Source organism: Oncorhynchus masou, unplaced genomic scaffold, assembly GCF_036934945.1.
Source record: "Oncorhynchus masou masou isolate Uvic2021 unplaced genomic scaffold, UVic_Omas_1.1 unplaced_scaffold_666, whole genome shotgun sequence".
NCBI classification, from domain to species: domain Eukaryota; kingdom Metazoa; phylum Chordata; class Actinopteri; order Salmoniformes; family Salmonidae; genus Oncorhynchus; species Oncorhynchus masou.
In genome coordinates, this window is record NW_027013106.1 from 420,121 (window position 1) to 437,571 (window position 17,451).

At 42.3% G+C, this 17,451-nt stretch overlaps 2 long non-coding RNA genes across 3 annotated transcripts in view; both read left to right on the plus strand.

The window, feature by feature from the left end:
- Nucleotides 1-15,882, plus strand: part of LOC135536818 (uncharacterized) — a 22,434-nt gene extending 6,552 nt beyond the window's left edge. Inside the window, exon 3 of the long non-coding RNA XR_010455067.1 lies at nt 15,108-15,882. This is a non-coding gene — a long non-coding RNA (uncharacterized LOC135536818). The remainder of the gene's footprint in view (nt 1-15,107) is intronic.
- LOC135536819 (uncharacterized) lies at nt 4,230-11,141 on the plus strand. 2 transcript variants are annotated; one of them, XR_010455068.1, is made up of 3 exons: nt 4,230-4,583; nt 5,227-5,465; nt 10,946-11,141. It is a non-coding gene; the product is annotated as an uncharacterized LOC135536819 (long non-coding RNA). The 2 variants fall into 2 exon arrangements; XR_010455069.1 differs by lacking the exon at nt 10,946-11,141 and adding an exon at nt 9,903-9,966.
- Nucleotides 15,883-17,451: the final 1,569 nt, after the last annotated feature.

The window sequence follows — 17,451 nt, forward strand, 5'->3', positions numbered from 1 at the left end:
TTGAAATGCATTTGTTGTAAGAAATGTGCCAAATAAATATAGTTTGATTTGATTGATGACATTACCGCTGTATAATATTTAATAAAATCATTTTCAAGACTTGATCTTCAGGGAGGCAGAGAGAGAGAGATAATGATGAACTGACTCTCCAACAGACAGAAGGACGATTCCAACATAGATCATGACGACACACTGGGCGTAAATATATATTGATTGCAATTATTCCCGAATGACTGAGTGTTCATGTGCAAAGGATTAGCATTTCATTGAATATAAATATCAACTGTGTCTTAACTCCTTTTGTCGGTCATATCGGTTTAGCCCACAAGGGAACCTCCCCTATCGTTTCCTTGTAACCATAGCTACTGTTGTTTGTTTATGCATTTCTCTGATTTTTTAGTTAGTAAATAAATGATTAAGAGAATTGATGTATGGATGATTCGTGCAGATAACCAACAATTTATGACATTTGGAATGAGACTAATGTGAGGTAAAGAATAATTCATTAATTAGAAGACTAATTGATCAGATATTAAAATATCTGAAGAGTTATATTAGGAAAATTAGAACTTTGTTATCTGAAGATTTTCCTTGGTTCCTTGACTTCCTAGATAATTACATTTACATGATTAGTTGAATCACGTTTTAATAATTACAGAGAATTGACTTGATAAAATAAGTCTTCACTTTAATTTTATTTTTTTCACTTTAATGACGCCAAAGACATGACACGATCAAGACTGAATGCATGTACCCCTCTGAATAAATAAATACAGTGCCTTATGAAGATTTGTGTCTGGTCATTAAACTATGCTGGGCCTGAACAGACCTAATGCTCTTAATGCTGGGTCTCCAGACTGCTGGGTCTGACTTCAAAATTTGAATTCACTAATGCTTCTGACATCCAATGGCAACGTTCAGCCACTTACAATACAACGAATGGTATCCTGGGTCTGAATGATTAATAAATAGAATGTTGCCTTATGAAGATATTGTATTGCAAAGATGCTCAAACTTCATTAAACTACAAAACAGGCTGGATGTCGAATGCTGGGTCTGACCTAATGCTGGGTCTGACCAATTCTGAATGCTCATGCTGGGCCTGACCTAAGACCTAATTTAGATTCATTCTCATGACCTAATGCCTGACCTAATGTAATAGAATGCTGGGCCTGACACCTGGGCCTGATAAGAACATATTGTATTGCAAAGATGCTCAAACTTCATTTAATAGCTACACTCACCAGACACAGGATCATCTTTATCCCTCATGCTGGGTCTGACCTAATGCTGGGCCTGACCTAATGCTGGGCCTGACCTAATGCTGGGCCTGACCTAATGCTGGGCCTGACCTAATGCTGGGCCTGACCTAATGCTGGGTCTGACCTAATGCTGGGTCTGACCTAATGCTGGGCCTGACCTAATAATGCTGGGCTGGGTCTGACCTAATGCTGGGTCTGACCTAATGCTGGGTCTGACCTAATGCTGGGTCTGACCTAATGCTGGGTCTGACCTAATGCTGGGCCTGACCTAATGCTGGGTCTGACCTAATGCTGGGTCTGACCTAATGCTGGGTCTGACCTAATGCTGGGTCTGACCTAATGCTGGGCCTGACCTAATGCTGGGCCTGACCTAATGCTGGGCCTGACCTAATGCTGGGCCTGACCTAATGCTGGGTCTGACCTAATGCTGGGCCTGACCTAATGCTGGGCCTGACCTAATGCTGGGTCTGACCTAATGCTGGGTCTGACCTAATGCTGGGTCTGACCTAATGCTGGGCCTGACCTAATGCTGGGCCTGACCTAATGCTGGGTCTGACCTAATGCTGGGCCTGACCTAATGCTGGGCCTGACCTAATGCTGGGCCTGACCTAATGCTGGGTCTGACCTAATGCTGGGTCTGACCTAATGCTGGGCCTGACCTCATGCTGGGCCTGACCTAATGCTGGGCCTGACCCTGGGCCTGAATGCTGGGTCTGACCTAATGCTGGGTCTGACCTAATGCTGGGCCTGACCTAATGCTGGGCCTGACCTAATGCTGGGCCTGACCTAATGCTGGGTCTGACCTAATGCTGGGCCTGACCTAATGCTGGGCCTGACCTAATGCTGGGTCTGACCTAATGCTGGGCCTGACCTAATGCTGGGCCTGACCTAATGCTGGGCTGGGTCTGACCTAATGCTGGGCCTGACCTAATGCTGGGTCTGACCTAATGCTGGGCCTGACCTAATGCTGGGTCTGACCTCATGCTGGGTCTGACCTAATGCTGGGTCTGACCTAATGCTGGGTCTGACCTAATGCTGGGCCTGACCTAATGCTGGGTCTGACCTAATGCTGGGTCTGACCTAATGCTGGGGGCCTGACCTAATGCTGGGTCTGACCTAATGCTGGGTCTGACCTAATGCTGGGTCTGACCTGGGTCTGAATGCTGGGCTCTGACCTAATGCTGGGTCTGACCTAATGCTGGGTCTGACCTAATGCTGGGTCTGACCTAATGCTGGGTCTGACCTAATGCTGGGCCTGACTGGGTCTGAATGCTGGGTCTGACCTAATGCTGGGTCTGACCTAATGCTGGGTCTGACCTAATGCTGGGGGCCTGACCTAATGCTGGGCCTGACCTAATGCTGGGTCTGACCTAATGCTGGGCCTGACCTAATGCTGCTGGGTCTGACCTAATGCTGGGCCTGATGCTGGGTCCCTAATGCTGACCTAATGGTCTGACCTAATGCTGGGTCTGACCTAATGCTGGGTCTGACCTAATGCTGGGTCTGACCTAATGACCTGGGTCTGACCTCATGCTGGGCCTGCTAATGCTGGTCTGACCTAATGCTGTGTCTGACCTAATGCTGGGTCTGACCTAATGCTGGGTCTGACCTAATGCTGGGTCTGACCTAATGCTGGGGCTGACCTAATGCTGGGTCTGGCTGGGTCTGACCTAATGCTGGGTCTGACCTAATGCTGGGCCTGACCTCATGCTGGGTCTGACCTAATGCTGGGTCTGACCTAATGCTGGGTCTGACCTCATGCTGGGTCTGACCTAATGCTGGGCCTGACCTAATGCTGGGTCTGACCTAATGCTGGGTCTAATGCTGGGCCTGACCTAATGCTGGGTCTGACCTAATGCTGGGTCTGACCTAATGCTGCTGGGTCTGACCTAATGCTGGGTCTGACCTAATGCTGGGTCTGACCTAATGCTGGGTCTGACCTAATGCTGGGTCTGACCAATGCTGGGCCTGACTAATGCTGGGTGAATGCTTGTCTGCTGACCTAATGCTGGGTCTACCTATGCTGGGCCTGATAGCTGCACTCAATGCTCCACATGGCCAAACCGGTGAACTTACTATAGCTGCACTCCTCCACATGGGTCTTCTTCTCCTCTTCCAATGCTCTTATGCTTATCCTTGAAAAATACCATGAGGTCTGAAATAGACACCAACGTTGACATACTATACAAACAATTACCTAGGCTAAGTAAAACAATGATGTTTGATCTACTGCTCTGCTAACTAGCTAGCTAACATGTAGCCAGTGAGTATCTAAAACAGAGAAAGAGGATGTTCATTCATGGATTGGATCCAGGAGGTCTCGCTGATCGAGGTGGTGAACGGTAGCTGACAGTGTCGGCTAGAGACTAACTGTGGGAGCTTCCTGCAGGGATTTGTAGTCTTGCTGAGAATGAGTTTTAGTAAGGTCGAATTCCTTGCCTTTATAGTCATTGTGATCAACTGCACTGCACTGATGGGAGTGGAAATCACATAAAATAGATGTGGTGGTTTCAGCAGCAGATACATATTTGGGTGTGAGAGATTTTAGTGCAGAAAAAAGTTGAGGGAAGTGGTTCCATCCTCCAAGGCAGACGGCCTGGTGTAGGATCGTTTAGGGCCAAAGTAGTGGGATGGTGTGGTGAGTTTTTGGGGATAGTAAATCGGTACAGGATTAAATGGTGCAATTTAAGATTTTCCCATTCTCCTTTTCCCAGTTGTTTTTGTGACCTAAATGTGAAATCCGTACCCCACCCTTGGATAGGCAGCAATACGCAAGAGTGTCTTGTCTCCAAATATGTACACACAGGTGTCTCTAAATATGTTTATGTCAACCAAGATAGACCACATCTTGTTGTTTCCAATGGGAGTCATAGTGGGCAGAGCCAAGCACGCGCGAGTGATATCCTATTGGCGTGTTCCAGCAAACCTGAATATTTCCTTTAGGCAACGCCTAGTCGGTGAAGCGCTTGTGTGCATTAACTCAATTTGCCTTTGGATTCCTAAGCAAACGTTGTCCACTCTGTTCATAACAGATTGTAGTTTGAGGAACAGAAAACTGTATTGAGATAAAATGTTTAATGCATGAGAAAATTTGCCGAATTTCGGCCAAAACCCATATCGTTCCATCTTCTCTCACTCTCTGCCAGTGGGCTTTCCCCTCACTACCATATATATACATCCAATGAAATATCTGTCGCATTGTTCTGTCTGTGATGTCGCATTTGCTCTGTTGCAGTGGTGGAACAGGACGTTCCGGGAAGGCGCCAGAACTGTGTGGTGGAGACGATATATTTTGTGTCAGTTTCACATGTATTACTACAGGTATGTAATAGCACGTTTACACTTTGTAATATCGAAAGAACATGTCATAACGTGCTGGGTAACACATCCTTTATGGTATTATCACGTTTGGTAAAGGTTTTACGTTTTACTTTTGTGTCAAGCCGAGTGAGCATTACTATTTTATAAGTCAAATAGCTAGAGACTTTGGGGTTGGCTGATTGAATGAAAATCATTTAGTAAAGCTAATTTAATTTAAAAAATCAAATTATTTGCGATTTTTGAGTTCGTTATTGGTTTTGTGTAAAATTCACGAGATGGTAAAATGGCGGCTCCCCTTCTGTCTACGTCAACTGAATTCAGTGCAGGCAGCGCGGGTTCACTTCTTATTATTTTTACATGTGTAACAATATTCAGACATTCAGGTGTTTCTAACTTTGTCTGTAATTGTTTCTATAGTGTGAAAATGGGAAATACAATATTTTTTTGTGAGGTGAAATAATACAGTGAAGAAATGGTTATTCAGGAACATAGTAAATAGTGCTGCATAAACTGCATGCTTTATCAGAAGGATAGCTAAATATTTACCAGGAAAGATTCTTAAGCAAGCAACCCAAGCATTAATTGTGAGGCAGGTGAACTACTGTTCTGTTAAAATTATTTAAACTTTTTTTTTTTGACTTAGGTCAAGTCTGAGGTCGGTAACATCAACAGTGAGGACAAGCCCAGCCTGCCTCTCTCCTTCCACACTGAGTCCAAACCTACAGTCACTGGGTCCTGATTGTGACAGTGGAGCCCAGTTTGCACTGGAGGATGCAGAGATGACATCAGTGAAGCTGGAAGACTGCAGTCAAACACTGGAGCTGAATGTCAACATTAAAGATGAAGAAGAGGAGGAGAAGATTGGGAAATCTGTTTATGATGGTAAGAACAGGTTCTATCTTCAGGTTGATTCTATAATTCTGACTCACACGTCCCTGAAGAGCTCCAGTCTGTTGTTCATTTCAACTTCAAACTGCGTTGAAAGTTGCTGTAGAACTTGTGTTTTATTCACTGGGCTATCTGGAGTGTTCAGAGTAGACTTTTTACTATTTTTTTAATTTCACCTTTATTTAACCAGGTAGGCTAGTTGAGAACAAGTTCTCATTTACAACTGTGACCTGGCGCAGACTAGAGAATTGAAATAGAACTTCAGAACACTGGCAGTTTGTCTATGAAATGATCAGGAGAAGTTGGGGTAACACGTTACTCTGGGTGTCCTTAGTCATGTGTTAATAAAGCCTTTTATAACACCTATACAACAGTAATGAGTAACCGCATAACATCTTATGAAACTAGTTCATAATGGGTGTTTCTAGATGACTGTTTATCCTGTTGTCATATGCGCTAATGCCTACTGTTAATAACAACTGCTATTACACAGTCTGCATGACAACTTATGTCCTATTCTATTACATGCTACATAAGTGTCTACATACCAGATGTTATAACGGGTGTTATATCATTTACCAATCTCTTTGTCACATTATAAAATGGGTTGTTTGGATCCTGGATGCTGATTGGTTGATAGCAAGGAGTTATCACCAATATTCATGCATAATGCCTGTTAGCAGTTCCATTAGTTTTACCACATCCACTGTCCCACAGCCCAGCCAGTCAATTTATAAAACCTCCCTTGGAAAAAAGCGCCTGGACAATATTTCTCCATGCTACTAGCCTATCTGACCTGTGCAACATGTTGCATCTCCACTGTGCCATGCATATGAACGTGACGAGACGGACAGCTTCTCTGATCCAGGCCATCTCATTTATCAGGATCATTCTAATCATATATCCATAGAATTGGCAATAGAAGCAACACCCAGATTTGTCCGTCAGACTGCCAGATGGTGAAGTGTGATTTATCACTCCAGAGAATGCGTTTCCACTGCCCCAGAGTCCAATGGCGCCGAGTTTTACATTACTCAGCCGACGCTTGGCACTGTGCATGGTGATCTTAGGCTTGTGTGCGGCTGCTCGGCCATGGAAACCCATTTCGCGAAGCTCCCGAGTAACAGTTCTTGTGCTGACTTTGCTTCCAGAGGCAGTTTGTAACTCGGTAGTGAGTGTTGTAACCCGAGAAGAGGCCATTTTTACTTGTTGCTGATCAAGCCTAGAGGTCACCGATTATGATTTTTCAACACAGATACCGATTATTGAAGGACCAAAAATGACCGATACCGATAAATCAGACATTTTTTTTATTGATTTATTTGTAATAATGACAATTACAAAAATACTGAATGAACACTTATTTTAACTTAATATAATACATCAATAAAATCAATTTATCCTCAAATAAATATTGAAACATGTTCAATTTGGTTTAAATAATGCAAAAACAAAGTGTTGGAGAAAAAAGTAATGTGCCATGTTTACTTAACCAGGCAAGTCAGTTCAGAACAAATTTTTATTTTCAAAGACGGCCTAGGAACAGTGGGCAGAATGACAGATTTGTACCATGTCAGCTCGGGATTTGAACTTGCAACCTTCCAGGTCACTAGTCCAATGCTCTAACCACTAGGCTATCCTGCCGCCCAAAGCTAACGTATAAATTCCTTGTTCAGAACATGAGAACATATGAAAGCTGGTGGTTCCCAGGTAAGAAGTTTTAGTTTGTAGTTAATATAGGAATTATAGGACTATTTCTCTCTGTACGATTTGTATTTCATATATCTTTGACTATTGGATGTTCTTAATAGGCAATTTAGCATTGCCAGTGTAACAGTATAGCTTCCGCCCCTCCTTGCTCCTACCTGGGCTCGAACCAGGAACACATCGACAACAGCCACCTCGAAGCAGCATTACCCATGCAGAGCAAGGGGAACAACTACTCCAAGTCTCAGAGCGAGTGACATTTGAAACGCTATTAGCGCGCTCCCGCTAACTAGTTAGCCATTTCACATCGGTTGCACCAGCCAAATCTCAGGAGTTGATAGGTTTGAAGTCATAAACAGCATTGCGAAGAGCTGCTGGCAAAATGCATAAAAGTGCTGTTTGAATGAATGCTACGAGCCTGCTGGTGCCTACCATCGCTCAGTCAGACTGCTCTATCAAATCATAGACTTAGTTATAACATAATAACACACAGATATACGAACCTTAGGTCAGTAATATGGTCGAATCCGGAAACTATCATCTCGAAAACAAAACGTTTATTCTTTCAGTGTAATACAGAACTGTTCCGTATTTTATCTAACGCGTGGATTCCGATTGGTTAGACCAGCATTGAATCCTGTTTGAGCGCACATAGAACAGATTTACCGCTTCTTAGACTTGCTTTCAATGAGAAGATCTATAAGATTTTGGTTAAGATTTTTATGAAAGATACTTATAATTCACAGCAGACAGTTTTCCTAGAGACAGTGTCGCCCTACTGAGCCAACCGTATAGAACAGAAACATTAACTCATGCTCTGGAATGCTCTTTAGGTTTTATCACCAAAAAGACATAGTAAATCTCCTGTTAGTGTTATCACCCAGAGGTCCACTTTGAGGAGAGAGACAGACAGAGAGAGACACAGACAATAACAGAGAGAGGGAGAGAGACACAGACAATAAGCCCATTAGTATGTCTTTCAAAGTAATGCAGCTGACAGTCACCAGTGAAAGGTCCAGCAGTTTGGATCCAGTATACAGCTCCTGTGTAACCTACAATGGATCCAGTATTACAGTTCCTGTGTAACCTACAATGGATCCAGTATTACAGTTCCTGTGTAACCTACAATGGATCCAGTATTACAGTTCCTGTGTAACCTACAATGGATCCAGTATTACAGTTCCTCTGTAACCTACAATGGATCCAGTATTACAGTTTCTCTGTAACCTACAATGGCTCCAGTATACAGTGAGTTGTATAATGAGACATGGTGATCCAACCAGATACATGACACCAGACCTGTTAAATAAATGACGAACCTAGAAAGATCCAGGTACAGTCACTGATACCCAGGGGGCCGAGCGGTGCCTCCATGGCACACTGTGTCCCTTTCGGAGAGGTTCCTGTCGTCCTAATGCTTCATCCAATACTAACACAATTACCCGTGTTCTCACCTGAGCTCTAAGCCAATCACATTCACTTCCCTGACCCCACATCCAATCACGTGCATTGACCGAGAACATTACAGTAGAACAGTAATCTAATTTGCCGAAGGCTCAGAAATGGCCCTCTGCTATAACCTCTTGTCTAAACTAAACGTTGGTAACATAACCTGTGTTGATTTGATGTCCCATCAATCGGAAGGCAAGGTCATGACATCACCATATTGTTACCTACTGTTCTGTGCCTTCATGTTTACAAATGCCAAAGGGGTAGACATGGGAATCGGGTTAGAGATAGAGTAAGGGGTTAGGAGTTAGGGGTAAGGAATTAGGGGTAAGGGTTAGGGGTAACGTCAGGTTAGGGGTAAGGTTAGGGGTAAGGGATGCCCCATCAATAGGAAGGCAAGGTAATGACATCACCATATTGTTACCTACTGTTCACTGCAGGTAGATTGTATGTTGTAATATTCAATGAAATAAAACATTTAGAATGTATTGGTGAATTATATTAATCATGCATTTGTCGTGTTGTTGCTACCATTAATGTGATGATGGCTATTCATCTAATAATTACATACCACGGTCAATTATTACGCGGTTAAATTAACCATGTAACAATTGATTAAGTAGTAACCTGGGGCACCACGGAAAAGTTTATTTAACGAGTTACCGTTTCCCAAATTAACTCAAATGTAGATCAGAATATCTCGATATCCTACCCACATCATATTAATCAATTATGAATTATTACTCTCAGTCTCATAATGAATGTTTCAATTAATTATTATTTATTTACTAACTAATGAAATAATCACACAGAAATAGATAAACACACACACAGGATGATTATAGAATACTAACATAATGCAATGAAAGGTCCCTAGTGGACTAACCCGATATGACGGCTTTGTAGACAATGGAAAGAGGTGGGGACAGATAAAGACCGGGAAAGACAGAATGGACAGAATGTAGATTTAGTTAACGAGTGGTTTTATGCACCTCACAAAAGGGGGTGTTCGATGACGCCGAAATAATGTCTGTGCTCTCGCGGGTGTGGTCACTGACTGGGTAGAACTTTCATATGAAAAACTATTCTCATTTAGAAGGCTAACATCACATTTCATCTCCTCACAAATAGTTTAATATTTAATCATATAAGTCTCCCCAACATTTAGATGTGAATCTGATAACTGGGAAATGTACACTTATGTTGTTCTACTGTCCTTAGTGACATCACAAATGAGTAATGCATTCAACAGGATTGTTCTTTAAGTACCCACAGGACCATTCCAAATGATTGGATGACAGAAACATTGTTTCATTATCCAGTCTGTTGATGTTGGGAGTTTGAGGGAGGACTCCCTTTGTTCCACAGAGGTTTTCTCCCTCATTATTGCATGACAAGGAAGAGATAGTTTCTGTGAGGTATTTACGACCGTCATCAAACTGGCCAACGTCATCCCATTCCCCCTTCTCTGGTGGGAGTGGGGGCTCTCTGATTGTCACCCAGTGTTACGGTTTTCTTCCGGTGAAGGAGAGGTGGACCAAAATGCAGCGTGATTATTTCGATACATGTTTAATAAAAGATAAACACGAACAATACACGTAACGTGAGAACCTAAACAGCCTATACTGGTGCAAACTAACACAGAGACAGGAACAATCACCCACGAAACACTCAAAGAATATGGTTCCCAATCAGAGACAACGATAAACACCTGCCTCTGATTGAGAACCACTTCAGGCAACCATAGACTTTTCTAGACAACCCCACTAACCACAATCCCATGACCTACAAAAAAAACCTAGACAAAACACACCACATAAATAACCCATGTCACACCCTGGCCTGACCAAAATAATAAAGAAAACACAAAATGCTAAGACCAGGGCGTGACACCCAGAAGGGAAAATCATGACACATTGAACTGCATCCATCTATTCTGCCAACAATGTCTTACTGTACGTCATGGGATGTTGAGTCAAATGGACCTATTTTTAAAACAGCTTATGAAGTGGGTTTTGTAGCATAGACTGTGATTTTTTAAAATATTTTTGACTGATATAGTGATTGTCTGTTTGTTTCATATCTGTAAAGTAGTGAAAACGCTGTCAGTTCCACTTTAAGTGCACTTTACATTGTGTAATTTAAAGTTTGCAATTGTTTAATGTGAATGAATGTTTTGTTATCAATGTTTAGCTTCCTGATCTATTGTAATGAGATACTTGGAACAAGAAAAAATAGATTTTTAAAATTTTTGTTAAAGAAAGTGCCTGAACTGTCAAGACAATCATTTTTGTGTCTGTTTCTCATTGTTACTACAGGCCGACTCAGATCAAGTCTGAGGCCGGTAACATCAACAGTGAGGACAAACCCAGCCTGCCTCTCTCCTTCCACACGGAGTCCAAACCTACAGTCACTGGGTCCTGATTGTGACAGTGGGGCCCAGTTTGCACTGCAGGATCCAGAGATGGCATCAGTAAAGCTGGAAGACTGCAGTCAAACACTGGAGCTGAATGTCAACATTAAAGATGAAGAGAGGAGGAGAAGATTGGGAAATCTGTTTCTCATGGTAAGAGAAGGTTCTATCTAACGATGTTTTGTTGTTCATTCCAACTTCCACTGTGTATGAAAAGGTGCAGTAGAGCAGTAGAACTGTTTCAATGAGAAGGTAGATGTTATTTCATGCTACTGACACTTGCTTGGTTTGACACCAGTCAGCATTTGTTTTATTCACTGGGCTGTCTGGAGTGATCAGAGAGGAGACTAAAGAAGTGAAGTTGACAAACTGCCAGTGTTTTAAAGTTCTATGAAATGAGTCTGTAGTAACCCTGTTGTAGTGAGTGGAGGATGATATGAAATGAGTCTGTAGTTACTAACCCTTGTGATAATGAGTGGAGGATGATATGAAATGAGTCTGTGTAGTTACTAACTCTTGTGATAGTGAGTGGAGGATGGTATGAACTGAGTCTTGTGAAGTTACTAACCCTTGTGATAGTGAGTGGAGGATGATATGAAATGAGTCTGTGTAGTTACTAAACCTTGTGATAGTTATGATATGTAGTTGTAGTTACTAACCCTTGTGATAGTGAGTGGAGGATGATATGGCTCATTATTTTAGAATGGTTGTATTCCCCTTTTGTATTGGACAGGGCCTTCAGAAAGTATTCATACCCCTTGACTTATTCCACATTTTGTTATGTTACATCCCAAATTCAAAATGGATTAAATTGATATTTATTCTGAGCCATCTGCACACACAATACCCCGTAATGAAAGGCAAAACATAAGTATTCACACCCCTGAGGCAATACTTTGTAGAAGCACCTTTGGCAGTGATTACAGCTGTGAGTCTTTCTGGGTAAATCTCTTAAGAGCTTTGCACACCTGGATTGTACAATATTTGCACATTTATTGTTTTTTAAATTCTTAAAGCTCTCTTAAGTTGGTTGATCATTGCTAGACAGACATTTTCAAGTCTTGTCATAGATTTTCACGCCGATTTAAGTCAAAACTGTAACTAGGCCACTCAGGAACATTCAATGTTGTCTTGGTAAGCAACTCCAGTGAATATTTGGCCTTATGTTTTAGGTTATCGTCCTGCTGAAATGTGAATTTGTCTTCCAGTGTCTGTTGGAAAGCAGACTGAACCAGGTTTTCCTCTAGGAGTTTGCCAGTGCTTAGCTCTATTCCGTTTAATTTTATATCCCCAAATTAACATCCAAGTCCTTGCCGATGACAAGCATACCCATAACATGATGCAGCTACCACCATGTGAAGAGTGGTACTCAATGATGTGTTGTGTTAGATTGGCCTCTTCTCCGGGAACTGAGTTGGGAAGGACGCCTGTATCTTTGGAGTGACTGGGTGTATTGATACACCATCGAAAGTGAAATGAATAACTTCACCATGCTCAAAGGGATATTCAATGTCTTTTATTAAAACATTTACTCATCTACCAAAAGGTGCCCTTAGAAAACCTCCCTGGTCTTTGTGGTTGAATCTGTTTGAAATATACTGCTTGACTGAGAAACCTTACAGATAATTGTATGTGTGGGTTACAGAGATGAGGTAGTGTGGTGGAATATTCTATTCAAGTAAGAGACTTGGCCATTTCTTTAAAAAAAAATTATTTTTTAATATTTATTAATTATTGCAATAATGACACCAGTCAGCCCAACAGGCTTGACTGTTGAGCTGAGCAGCCTAACCGATAATGATAAAACCGAGACCTTTTATATGACTTAAAAATGCTAACTCAGGCTGGTTCCAACTCCCATAAGCCACCTTGGTTATTTACACAGGATGGTGTTCTACCCCAACCCGGCTTAGTTTCCCAGATGCCAGGAAGATGAGACAATGAGGCATTGTTCTAAACTCTTCCAGGCTCTTGGGTCACACACACCACATATCGTCTATGGAATGACAGCTTTAGGTAATTATCACCAAGTCATTGTCAACCCAAGCTATCTAGCAAAAACCCATTTCCTTGACCCTACGCCCAAACTAACTGCAGGAAGCTCGACTGGAAACCATCTCTTTAACAGTTGCCAGCCCAAGCTTCAAAAAGAATCCTCTCAGTTAACTCAGAAAGGGAGAGAGAGTCCTAAGAACCTTACTCAGACCATCCCATTCTCACCACATCCCTCTCTGACATCATCACTCTGCGCCATTAGGATTTATTTAATAAAACTATCATTTGGTGCTTAAATGTAACATCTTGTAATCCTGCTACCACAGTAGTCATTCAAAATTAATTTTAAACACTATTATGGCACACAGAGTGAGTCCACGCTGCTTATGTGACTTGTTATGCAACATTTTAGGCTTGCCGTAACAAAGGTTGAATACTTATTGACTCGAGATTTTCATTTTAAATTCATTTTAAACCGCGTTATGGGGTGCTCCACTGGTTTAACTCCATTGGGGTATCCACTGGTGTTATGGGGTATTCCACTGGTGTTATCTCCACTGGTGAAATGGGGTACTCCACTGGTGTTATGGGGTACTCCACTGGTGCGGGGGTATTCCACTGGTGTTATGGGGGTACTCCACTGGTGTTATGGGGTACTCCACTGGTGTTATGGGGTACTCCACTGGTGTTATGGGGTATTCCACTGGGTATTCCACTGGTGTTATGGGTACTCCACTGGTGTTATGGGGTACTCCACTGGTGTTATGTGGGGTATTCCACTGGTGTTATGGGGTACTGGTGTTATGGGGTACCCACTGGTGTTATGGGGTACTCCACTCCACTGGCGTTATGGGGTACTCCACTGGCGTTATGGGGTACTCCACCACTCCACCGGTGTTATGGGGTCAACTGGTGTTATGGGTACCACTGGTGTTATGGGGTACTCCACTGGCGTTATGGGGTACCCACTGGTGTTATGGGGTACTCAACTGGTGTTATGGGGTACTCAACTGGTGTTATGGGGTACTCAACTGGTGTTATGGGGTACTCCACTGGTGTTATGGGGTACTCCACTGGTGTTATGGGGTACTCCACTGGTGTTATGGGGTACTAACGGTGTTATGGGGTACTCAACTGGTGTTATGGGGTATTCCACTGGTGTTATGGGGTATTCCACTGGCGTTATGGGGTACTCCACTGGCGTTATGGGGTCAACTGGTGTTATGGGGTACTCAACTGGTGTTATGGGGCACAACTGGTGTTATGGGGTACTCAACTGGTGTTATGGGGTACTCCACTGGTGTTATGGGGTACTCCACTGGTGTTATGGGGTTCCAACTGGTGTTATGGGTACTCCACTACCCACCGGTGTTATGGGGTACTCCACTGGTGTTATGGGGTTATTCCACTGGTGTTATGGGGTACTCCACTGGTGTTATGGGGTACTCCACTGGGTTATTCCACTGGTGTTATGGGGTATTCCACTGGTGTTATGGGGTACTCCACTGGTGTTTCCATGGGTACTCCACTGGTGTTATGGGTTACCCCACCGGTGTTATGGGGTACTCCACTGGGGCGTTATGGGGGGGTGTTATGGGGTACGTATTCCACGTTATGGGGTGTTATGGGGTATTCCACTGGCGTTATGGGGTATTCCACTGGTGTTATGGGGTATTCCACTGGTGTTATGGGGTATTCCACTGGTGTTATGGGGTACTCCACTGGTGTTATGGGGTAAGGACTAAACACTTTTCGGGCCTACCACTTTCTGTCCTGATCGGTCCACCAACTGGTGGTTTAGAATCTACAGATGTGGTATTCATATTCAGATGCTACATAGTCGTAGGAGAATTCATGTTGGTACAACGATATCCAATATGTAGTCATGTATCCATGTGTGTGGTATTGTGTACGCCAATTACATAAATCCTCAAATGTAATCCTTTTAAAATTCAGGCTGAAACACAACAAAATGTAGAAAAAAGTCAAGGGGGTGAATACTTTCTGAACACACTGTATATGAAGTCGTATGTATGTCTCACTGACTGGTTCTTCTGATGTTGTTCACACAGGAGACCATGTTGAGACATTCTCTACATCCAGAGAGCAACAGCCGGGAAGATCACAGAGTTAAGAGGTCTCACCACTGCCCACATTGTGAGGAGATTTTCCCATTTCTATCAAAGCTTAAAATACACATAAAAATACACACAGGAGAGAATCCGTATTCCTGCACTAACTGTGGAAAGAGATTCACAACATCACAATCTCTGACAGTTCATCAGAGAGTGCACACTGGAGAGAAGCCTTACTCTTGCTCTGTATGTGGGAAGAGGTTCTCTCAACAGATCCACTTGCAAACACACCAACATGTACATACAGGAGTGAAGCCATACTCCTGCTCTGAGTGTGGGAAGAGGTTCTCTCAACAGATCCACTTGCAAACACACCAACATGTACATACAGGAGTGAAGCCATACTCCTGCTCTGACTGTGGGAAGACTTTCTCCCGATTGGATACCTTAAAAAACATGAACGTATACATACAGGTGAGAATCCATATTCCTGTACTGACTGTGGGAAGACTTTCTCCCGATTGATACCTTAAAAACACATGAACGTATACATACAGGTGAGAATCCATATTCCTGTACTGACTGCGGGAAGAGCTTCACAACGTCAGGGACACTAATAATTCATCAGAGAGTGCACACTGGAGAGAAGCCTTACTCCTGCTCTGGCTGTGAGAAGAGGTTCTCTCAACATATCCACTTACAAAAACACAAACGTCTACATACAGGAGAGAAGCCTTACTGCTGCTCTGACGGTGGGAAGAGTTTCTTTCAACAGAACCACTTCAGATCTCACCAGCGAATACATACAGGAGAGAAGCCTTACTACTGCTCTGAATGTGGGAAGAGTTTCATCTGATTGGAAATATTAAAATGCCACCAGCGACATACAGGAGAGAAGCCTTACTGCTGCTCTGACTGTGGGGAAGAGTTTCTCACAACCGGGCAACTTAAAAACACACCAATTTATACATAAAGGAGAGAAGCCTTACTCCTGCTCTGACTGTAAGGGCTTCACAACATCAACTGATGTAAAAGTTCATAAAAGAGCACACACAGGAGAGAAGCCTACTACTGCTCTGACTGTGGTAAGAGTTTTGCCAGATTGTATACCTTAAAAACACATCAATGTATACATAAAGGGGAGAAGCCTAATCAGTTCTCTCAGACCAACTAAGATTAAAGTCATTGCATCACTTAATTCTCAAGAAAGCATAGTACAGTTTGTAATCCTATTGTTTCTCACTGTGAGAGAACTGTGCTGAGAAAAAGGAGCTCTAGAATGTTAGCCTTTACTTCTTACTGATCAGAGGCACCTGGTCAGTTTTGATGTGTTTTGTTAGCTTCTTACTTTACATATATTGAGAGGACTTTGGATTTGCCCTTAGGGTTGAATATCCTCTGTGAGGCTGGTTGACTGGGTGGTACTGCTTTCCATGTATCAGATAGAGATGGTGTGATGATCAGTTTTCTGTGGGAATGAGATACAACATGTGTCAGATAGAGATGGTGTGATGATCAGTTTTCTGTGGGAATGAGCTGACACAACATGTATCAGATAGAGATAGATTAGTAGACACAACATGTATCAGATAGAGATGATGTGATGATCAGTTTTCTGTGGGAATGAGTTAGTAGACACAACATGTATCAGATAGAGATGGTGTGATGATCAGTTTTCTGTGGGAATGAGTTAGTCACAACATTATTTTGGGGGGATTATTTTGGGGGATTATTTTATTATTAAAGGACTATTTGTTTAATTATATACAGTTTATGAAACAACTACATGTGTTTTATTAAATTGTATTTTAAAACTAGATTAGTTATTTTCATCATTGATGATGAATATGTTTAGGTTACTCTATTGAAGCCAACTTAATTGACATACAATAAAAGTAAATGAAATTGTAAATGAATTTTGGTCAAACTCTTTTCTTTTAGTTAGTTCTTTATATATCTAACAGTATGAATGGTTCTCTGTGGTTGTATTCAGTTCTTCATATTAGATCTGACATATGAATGGTTATCAAATCAAATGTTATTGGTCACATGCGCGAATACAACAGGTGTAGACCTAGCAGTGAAATGTCAACACAACAGGTGTAGACCATGCTATGAAATGCTGAATACAACAGGTGTAGACCTTACAGTGAAATGCTGAATACAACACGTGTAGACCTTACAGTGAAATGCTGTATACAACAGGTGTAGTAGACCTTACAGTGAAATGCTGTATACAACAGGTGTAGACCTTACAGTGAAATGCTGAATACAACAGGTGTAGACCTTACAGTGAAATGCTGAATACAACAGGTGTAGACCATACAGTGAAATGCTGAAT